The sequence below is a fragment of the Panthera pardus genome, unplaced genomic scaffold, assembly GCF_024362965.1.
Source record: "Panthera pardus isolate Hobbes unplaced genomic scaffold, ASM2436296v1 HiC_scaffold_24, whole genome shotgun sequence".
Lineage (NCBI taxonomy): Eukaryota > Metazoa > Chordata > Mammalia > Carnivora > Felidae > Panthera > Panthera pardus.
This window is the reverse complement of record NW_026526810.1, coordinates 25,498,242-25,508,364: the sequence shown is the minus strand read 5'-3', so window position 1 is coordinate 25,508,364 and position 10,123 is coordinate 25,498,242. Positions and strand designations below refer to the sequence as shown.

General features: G+C 35.2%; 1 protein-coding gene across 8 annotated transcripts in view; it reads left to right on the top strand.

The window, feature by feature from the left end:
• NEO1 (neogenin 1) overlaps window positions 1–10,123 on the top strand; it is a 235,847-nt gene that overhangs the window by 136,614 nt on the left and 89,110 nt on the right. The gene's annotated exons all lie outside the window — the stretch shown is intronic.

Genomic DNA, 10,123 nt, shown 5'->3' with positions numbered 1-10,123 from the left:
AACAAGTCACGAGGAATTAGAAGATACTTTTAACTAAACGAAAATACTCCTTATCAAAATTTGTAGAATGCAGATAAAGTGGCATTTTGAAGGAAGCTTTTAAAAGCTAGATTAAAAACAAATTAAATCTAAAACATTCAGAAGAAGAAAATGATAAAGAACACAAATGAAACAGAAACAGTACTAACAGCTGTTTACTAGTTACTAACTAGTTACTAACTAGTTTTTTGAAAAGATAAATTTAATTGGAGTATGTTTACACTGATCAAGAAAAACAAAAAAATATCAGTGTCAGGATTGAAAAGGAGGATGTCATTACAAATCCTATAGACTTTAAGAGGACATAGGGAATATTAGAAACAACTTTATGCCAATAAATTTGAAAAGGAAGGTAATAGAGCTAGTTTGGTTAGGAGTGTTGAGTTTAGGTTAGAATAGAAGAAAACTAGATAAAAATGTCTAGAATCAGGAGCAGTTCATGTCAGAAGCTCAGGAAAAGGGTTGAGGAAGAACATAACAGGCTTTGGTTTTGCTAGGGTTTTTAAGAGTTTTAATCAAACTCTTGCTATAAATTAAGGCAGCTAAATATTTTATTTTCTTGTATGTAGTGAATATTTTGTCCCCAACTTTTATGTGGCAGTCTTTCACACTATTGTAAATTAAAACTCCCTAACTCTCTCTTTAGTAAGTGGAGTTTTAAGGGATCATATATTGTCTAGTCATATTTTTTTGCCTTCAGACTATTGTCTTAGTCAACTAAAGTTCATCTTTGCATACTGTCCTGAAGATCTGCATGGATACCATCACTATAATCTTTGGGTAAGTTTCTTGCCATGTGTTATTTTCTTAATCAAAAAATTCATTCTTGTTTCTACCTTAAATCACCACAATTTTCTATGGACTTACATCTCAGCCTCTTATTTTATCTATTTAAAGATAGCATTTATTGGGGCGCCTAGGTGGCTCAGTTGGTTAAGTGTCCAACTTTGGCTCAGGTCATGATCTCGCGGCTTGTGAGTTCAAGCCCCCCATCTGACTCTGTGCTGTCAGCACAGAGCCCACTTCAAATCCTCTGTCTACCTCTCTCTGCCCCTTCGCATCTCTCTCTCTCTCTTTAAAAATAAACATTTTTAAAAAATGAAAATAAAAATCTTTTATCTCAGTCTTATACACATCATTTTAAAAATATGGCCTATAAGAAGCTAGAAAAAGAAATTTATATAGCAGAAATAGCACTTTATATTTGAATGTATGAAAACGTGAAATCACAAATCAGTGTGGATTGAAAGAAACCTGGATTACTTGATATGCGTATAATTGGTGTTTTGTAAAGAATTACATTATGTGTTTATCTTAATGTCAAAATAAAATATAGAGAGAGTTAAACTTTTAATTGAATCCATAAAAATGTTGAAAGATGACAGAAGAGTCTTGCCATTTGCTTTTACATATAAAAGAGGTAAGAGAATACAGATGGAAATTTGGTATTTTAGGGTGTAGAAACTTAATTCTTCTTCATAGAAAGTATAACTAAATTAAAGAAGAAACAAGGTAGGGAAGAAGTTTAATATTCTGACTATGTAAGAATGCACACAAGTAACTAACATAAGCTTACAATTCACAATAGAGCAAAGATAAGGATAATTTCTAAACACGACGTATGTTCCACTTCACTATCAAAGATACAAGATTAAGTCAGTGAGATGCCATTTTTGCCTAATGAAGATTTTATATCTTCTAATGAATTATTAGTTTATAATGGTTGGTTAGTGTGTGATTAGGGGTTGTGCTTTGCTTTCACTCAGCAAAAATATAAATTGTTACATCATTTACTAACACCATTTTGACAATTATATGTTAAACATTACTGACTCAACCCATTAATTGTTCTTTTAGGATTTTTTAAAAATTATTTTATTTTTGAGAGAGAGAGACAGAGACAGAGTGCCAGCGGGGAAGGGGCAGAGAGAGAGGGAGAACAGAATCCAAAGCAGGCTCCAGGCTCTGAGCTATTGGCACAGTGCCTGATGTGGGACTCGAACTCACAGACAGTGAGATCATGACCTGAGCCAAAGTCAGACGCTTAACTGACTGAGCCACCCAGGCGCGCCCCTTTTAGGATTTTTCCTAAGGAAGAAATCAATGATTTGGACAAAGACTGTTAATATCAGCATTTGTATTTTAAAAAGAAAAAGATAGGGATAAAGAGAGAAAGAATAGGAAATGACTTACATGTCCCAAAATAGAGGAAGTAGTTAAAATAATTATAGTACAACATTGTGATGGAAAGGTTATCTGGCCATTAAAAACCGTGTCTTTGAACACTCTTTAATGACATCAGGAAAATCTCCGGATGTAATGTCAAGTAGAGAAGTAAAATAGAAAGTTATGTATACCAAATAATCTGAATTTAGTTAAACAATTATATACACATATGGAGACATTCCCATACCAAAATGTTAACAGTGCTTATCTTTGGATACTAATATTTTGTCAGTTTTCTGAAATAACCGTATGTTCCTTCTATAATCAGTAAAGGTTTTATTTTTTTTAACTTAATACTAAAGCTATCTTTCAGTGCTAAAATTTAGAAAATACACCAAACACATAATTTTGAGGACTTTCTGCCAAAAACGTCATAGAATTACAAACACTTCCCTTCATAAGAGTTGGGTTGTATTGCAGGAAGTGAACAAAGCAATTTCCAGTAGACTCACTGCTACCCCTGATTTGGTAGGACAAGTACTAGAGGCCTGAGCAGCCTGGAGGAGGAAGGATCGAAACTGGCCCGCTTGGAGCCTCTCCCTTTGCATTCATTACCTTGTGAATCTCCAAGAGTAAAGTAGAATGCAAGTATATAGCATTCCCAAATCTGTTTGACTATGGAGCTTTTGTCTGTTTTTATGTACACATTAATATCTTAAAGGGCACAATTTGGGATACATTGATGTAGAGATATTCAAAGGTGGATGGACAAAAGTGATGTTGGCAAACAGCCCACAGGCCAAGTCCAGCCAACCTCCTGTTTTTGGAAGTAAAGCTTTGAGACCCAGCCACGCTTGTTTACTGATTGTCTGTGTCTGGTCTGTAGTTGTTTTCACACTACAATGGCAGAGATGAGTAGTTTAGACACAGACCACATATCCCACCACGTCTGAAATACTCATTCTAGCCCTTTACAGAAGTTTGCTGAACATGGACATAAATGATAGGAATCGTTCAACCCTGATACTTTGTGATCCTAAGTTATTTCTGGTCACTGGAAGTCTGTTTCAGTTAAAAGTTTTAAAATGAAAAAAGTGGGGGTAGGTAGAGAAAGGCAGAAGAAGGGCAGGAGAGTGAAGGATATAAGGGTAACAGAAGAACGTCAGACGTAGCGTGTAACTCGATGTGTCATGGTGAGACGGACTCCAGAGAGGAGCTGTTAACAGAAGAACTACCAACTACAAGAGAGTTTGCTAGCACATCTTTGTGGCTAACATCCGAGAGATGTTTAAATACCAGAAACCCCATGGAGTAAATTATTGAAAGTGGAAAGAATCTTAAGATGATGTTTACCTTCATGCATCAGGTTTAAAAATAATATTGAAAGTATTTGAGCGTCTTTGAGACTGAGCCTTATTTTTGTAGGGGGAATTTTCTACTGCCCACTGGCTACCGTCTGCTGGCTAGTGCTTCGTTGCAAGAAGATAGTTTCGAGTACCCACAGTTGGCCTCCGATATAATTTGGACGGTTCGGGTTTAAGCTAATTATCACCTTGGAATGTTAAATGAAACTTTGTAATTATAATTAAAATATATGGAACATGTATGCAACAACACTAGAAAACAGAATTTCTAATTGGGAATTAGAATTTGAGAATGAGTATGTTTGAAACATACCTTTCTTTTTTTTCCTCCAGCTTTATTGAGATATAATTAACATTCAACGTTGTGTAAATTTAAGGTATATAATGTGACGATTTGTACATGTTGCAAAATGTTAGCACAGTAAGGTTAGTTAACACATTCTCTACCTCACATAACCGCCATTTTGTTATTGTTCTGGTGAGAACATGGTGAGCTCACCCCTCCTACAACTTTCAACAATACAACAGTATTGTTTATTAGAGTCATCGTGCTGCACATTACAGCACCAGATCTTACTCCTTTGTAAGTGGAAGTTGGTACCTTTTGACCAACATTTCCCTATTTCCCCTGCCTTCAGTCCCTAGTAGTCATTATTCTACTCTATTTCTCATGCAATATGAGTCAATGCCAAGCATAACTTTCTTAAAATATTTAATTTCATGTGTGTGGGAGTACTTGAAAAAATTTTTTGGTTAACATACAGCGCAAGATTGGTTTCATGAGTAGAACTCAGTGATTCATCACTTACATACAATACCCAGTGCTCATCACAACCAGTGCCCTTCTTAGTACCCATCACCCATCTAGACAATCCCCCTCCCACCTCCCTCTATCAACCCACAGTTTGTTCTCTATCATTCAATATTCTCTTGTGGTTTGTTTCCCTCTCTTCTCTCCCTACCCCCCGTGCTGTTTTTAATATTTACTTTATGCATTTCTAGGAACAGCAACTGTCGATTTTAGAATCTCTTGTAGTTTTAAAAATAGTTATAGCAGTATTATTTTTATTTGCTGCCAGTTAAATTAATATTATCTGTCATTTTGTGCCAAAGTACTTTCTATGTCTTATTGTCTACCGAATGACTTTAAGTATTGGCATTATGAAGTATTGCAGTTAAGGGAGTAAGAATTAAGTAAAATGTGTTTTGTCCATTAACTTTTTAATAACCTTTCTTCCTGTCACTTTGAATTTAAAAATAGATTCCAAAATTATCTTGTAAGATTTAAATTTAAAAACACAAGAATGTTTTTCTTTGTACACTCATTCATATCAGGTCTGATACTTGTCAGTTGTAGTTCCAGTAAGGGAAGATGGGCTGGTGAAAAGGGAGTAACATGAACTTGTTTTTAGTAAAGGAAATTCATACTTCACCAGTTCGTTAAATGACTTCTAGGATATTATGGCCATGGTAGATAAGGATACATATTGAACCTCACTTTTTTTGTGTGTGACAGAAACATTTGCAAAAAATTCCACGTAGTATCTAAGGTAAATACTGAATAATAGAAGTTCTGGAATAAGTGACTAAGGCCTGGCATGATTAAAAGTTGGCTAGGTAGCAGGAAATCATTAGTCATTAGTGGAATATTTTAAATCTGAAGCGCTAGGATGTATGATAGTTGGTGTTGATTTTAATCAAAGGATAAATTCTAACCAGTTATTTTACCTTTTTGTAGCAGTGATTATAAATTTAAGAAAAGTTTTAACTCAAGACAACTATGATGAAATTTGACTTCTTAATCATGAATTCCATGTCCAGGAACTTAATGTGACTGAAAATGCATCTAATGTCAATGTCTTGGTTCTGGTTCTTGTCTGCCATTAACTTGCTGAATGATTGGATCAGGTACTGAAATTCTCTGATTTTAATTTTCTGTAAAATGGAGGATTTAGATTATATGACTTCCTTATCACTCAAATATTCTGTTAAATGCAGCTGTTACAGAAATATATGCACTAACTGTGAGATGCATTTTGAATATTTTTGTTTGAAATAGGTATTTCAAACAAATATAAATAGTTATTTGTATTAAAATAGATACATTGTTTGCAGAAAGACTGAGGCGTTGCCAGTTACCTGCCATAATGTGTATAATGACACAAACCTCATACAGACAACCTGAATTACTGGCTTCATGTCCCAGCCCCACTACAGACGAGGTAGTTAATCTCTCTGAGTATCATTTTCCTTATCTATAAGTATAAACAGTAATCTCTACACAGCACACTTCTGAGGGGCAAATAGACTAATAAAATTGACCCTTGAACAACATGGAGGTTAGGGGCAGTGACCTCTGCACAATCAAAAATCTGCATATAATTTGACTCCCCAGAAACTTAACTAGTAATAACCTATTGTTTGCTGGAAGCCTTTAGCAGTAAACAGTCAATTAACACATGTTTTATATGTTATGTGTATTTTAGACTACATTCTTACAATAAAGTAAGTTAGAGGACAGAAACTGTTAAGAAAATAATAAGGAGGGGCACCTGGATGGCACAGTCAGTGGAGCCTCTGACTCTTGATGTCATCTCGGGTCTTGATCTTGGTGTCTCGAGTTCAGGTCCCACATTGGGCTCTGTGCCGGGCATGAAGCCTACTTAAAAGAAAAGAAGAGAAAATACATTTCAGGTACTGTACTGTGTTTATTTAAAAAAAAAATTGTGTGTAAGTGGACCAGTGCAGTTCAAACCCATATTGTTCAAGGGTCAGCTGTATATGTAAAGCATATTGTAAATCATAAGCACTCTGTAACTCTAGGGTAATAGTAATTTGAAAGAATGTACAAAGGCAAAGCTACTGAATGGGAATTTAGTAGTCAACATTAAATTAAAATGAAAATAGAAGGTTAACTTCATGGGGGCACCTGGGTGCCTCAGTCTATTAAGCGTCCCAATTTCAGCTCAGCTCATCATCCTATGGTTCATGAGTTCAAGCCCCACATTGGGCTCTCTGCTGTCAGCACAGAGCCTGCTTTGGATCCTGTGTCCCCCTTTCTCTCTGCCCCTCCCACTCTTGCTCTCTTTCTCTTGCAAAAATAAGTAAACATTAAAAATAAAAAGGTTAACTTCATGAAGCAAGGTTTGAGAGTTTTTTCAAGTAGACAGTAATTATTTAATATTCAGTTAGATCATTTAAATTTGCAAACAAGAAAAAAATCTTATGTGACCAGATTGCAAGGCATCTGAAATGGTTTGCTTAAAACTAAACTTGCACAAAATAGTTTTAAATAAATATAATCCATGTTTTCTGTAAAAAGAATGAGTAATTGACTGCAATAAAAGTAAATGTACCTTTTACCCCTTCCCTTAATCTCACTTCCTAGAGATAGCCCATGTTCGCAAACATTGTGTATTTATTCAGTAACTATTTGTTGAGCAAAATTCTATATGCTATTTAAAATTGTATATTCGACTGCACTGAGTGGTGGGGGTGAAATAGCCAACAGGCACGCATGATTCTCTGCCCTGATAGTGTTTATGCACTCTAAGCATAGACAGACATTGAGCAAGTGAATAAATAAAGTAATTATCGATTTTATGCCTATTTAAAGGAAATGAATCCTTTACGCTCTGATAAAGAATTATTGAGGGTATACTGAGAGTTACTTTAAATAGGATGGACAAAGAGGCCCTTTCTGGTGGGATATGTAAGTTGAGACTTGAGCCTTAGAAGAAGCCTATGTGTGTGCACATTTTATACTTAACACATGCATGTACACGTCATGATTAACCTTTTCGTTTGCAGAAATGAAATCATGTTTTTCTATGACTTAATGGAATTTGTGGACATGCTGGTACTTACAGGTTTCCTTTTTTTCTTCTTCTTCTTTTTTTACCTGCTCTGTTATCATCAGACTGGAATATGAGGAGACTTGTGTTTTCATGTTCTTGATGGCAGTGTAAATTTTTTTGAAATGCAGTTTTATAATTTAGAATTCATATGCCCTTTCATCAAATAACTCTATTTGTAATAATTTATCTTGCATGTATAGCTACCAAATATTTAAAGATATTTATGTTAGGCCAGGATAACTCTGGAAACAATTCAGTCAATACAGTTAGTAAGGGGGCTGATTAAATAACATGAATGCAATGGATTACTAGGTAGCTTTTAAAATATAAGGTAGATATGGAAAATATCTGAGTTATATTATTAAACAAGTTGCAGAAAGGTATATGTAGGCTGATTTCATTTGTGGGAAAGGTAAGATAGAAGGATATTTGAACAATACCTTTGAACAGGGGTTAGGGGCACCAACTCCCGTGCAGTCAAAAATCTGCCTGTAACTTTTGACTCCCTAAAAACTTTACTTTACTAATTGTGAGAACCATGAGAGATGACTTTTTACTGCAGTACACAATTTGCTGGAGAGATGAATGCTTACACAGAGATGATTGGTGTTACACAACCGTCATTAGCTTCACACAGCATTTTAAGCAGATACTTGCAATACCTTAGCTCACCACAATGGCAACAAGACATAGCTACTAAATTATTACAGTACAGTATATATTGCAGTTGATCTTATATAGGTACAATTTATTTTAAAAAAATTTTTAAAGCATTAAACTATTTTTTAATATTTTTTAATGTATTATTTTTGAGAGAGAGAGAGCACATGTGAGTGGGGAAGGGGTAGAGAGAGAGGGGGATAGAGGATCCAAAGCGGGCTTTATGCTGACAGCAGGGAGCCTGAAGGGATTTTTTTTTAACTTTATTCATTTTTGAGAGACAGAGACAGAGCGTGAGCAGGTAAGGGGCAGAGAAGAGAGAGACACGGAATCTGAAGCAGGCTCCAGACTCTGAGCTGTCAGCACGGAGTCCGACGCAGGGCATGATCGTGAGATCATGACCTGAGCCGAAGTCTGATGCTTAACCAACTGAACTACCCAGGTGCCCCAGCAGTAACAATTTAATACTGTCTTTACATTTGTTTACATTTCTCTAAACTGCATATGGCACCATGTATATAGACTGTGCCTAAGTTCTGATTACTTTTACCTTGGTGTATTTTAAGTTTGTGTGTATTTTATGGTAGTAAATTATAAAATAAACTAGTATTTCCATATATTTATGTATTGATGACATATCTAACTTTTTCTTGCTTTTTTGGATATTTCTAGGCTATAAAGTTTTATTATTTCTAGGCTGTGAGTTTTTTCAAATTGTTTACAAATCTCCAAAATAATTTCTAATATATTTATTGAAAAAAAAATTCATGTATAAGTGAACCCATGCAGTTCCAACCTGTGTTGTTTAAGGGTCCTCTGTAGATGTATATATGCTTATAAGAAAGTTTTATAAATCTACACAACAATCTGTTAATTGTGCTCAGATGTGAGGAATGGAGTTGGCAGTGTCTGAAGATGGGGAGGGAAGGACAGTGTTTTGTAAGTATTTGCAAAGTCAAATAAAAAATCTGTTACAAATTAAATTTGAAATATTGCAATCAGGTCTATATACATAGTGATTTTTATTTTGTTCAGGATAGTTTAAAACTTTTTGAGTTTATTTCTTAAGAACAAAATACTATTAGAGAAAAAGTAGGTATTTAAAGTATTTGGCAACTATCTCCAAATATTTTCCTATCTTCACATATCTTCTATTAGAGCTTCCCTCCCACCCACTGGGAGATGAATCATGTCATATAAGTGCTAAGACAATTACATATAGTTTATTAAAATATTAAAGCAAATTTGTAAAACCAATAAGAATTTTATTGAGTGTGTGTACTGTGTAAATAGAGCTTCCTAGTTACCCGGCAGCCAGCAGGAGAAAGAAAAATCATAGAGTCCAGTTTAGCTGAGTTGGAGACTCAGTTAAGTGACATGCCTTGTATCACGTCGCTAGTTAGCATCAAAGTCAGGACTGGTATCGATGTTTTCAGTTTCAGAATTCACTGTGCCACTTTAGCAAATTTAATGTTTTTAAGGCAAAGATCATCCACATTCTCTTAATTTCAAGGTCATTTCTTTGAGTCTACTGTTGTTGTACTTACAACAAGGCTGGTTATGTGTACCACTTTGCAGGGTGACCATGCATCTGGTGTGCCTGAGACAGCCCTAGTTGATGTCTGTTGTCTCAGCATAACTACCAAAAGTGCTTTCTTTTCACTCTCCCAAGTTATCTGGCTGTGGACAGTATATTCTACAGTCGCTCCAATTATTGCCAATCTATTGAATCTGAAAAGCCACGAACAATACCAGGGTAGAAATTTGGTATTATGAGTCTAAAGAACTGTAGTGCCAGCTGTGCTAAATGCCAGAACGCTGCTGTAATTCTGAGTGGAAAAAAATGATTGCTACTTAGTTTGACGGACAAGGATGGCTTCTTGAAGAATATGGCATTTGAGCTGAACATAGAAGGATGAGCAGGACTGTAGATTGGTCAGGTTACACAAAGATGAGAGAGGATGACATTTCAGATGTGTAAGTAAGAAGGCTCAAAGTGCATTTGAAGAATACCAAGCAGCTTAGTTTACCAGTCTT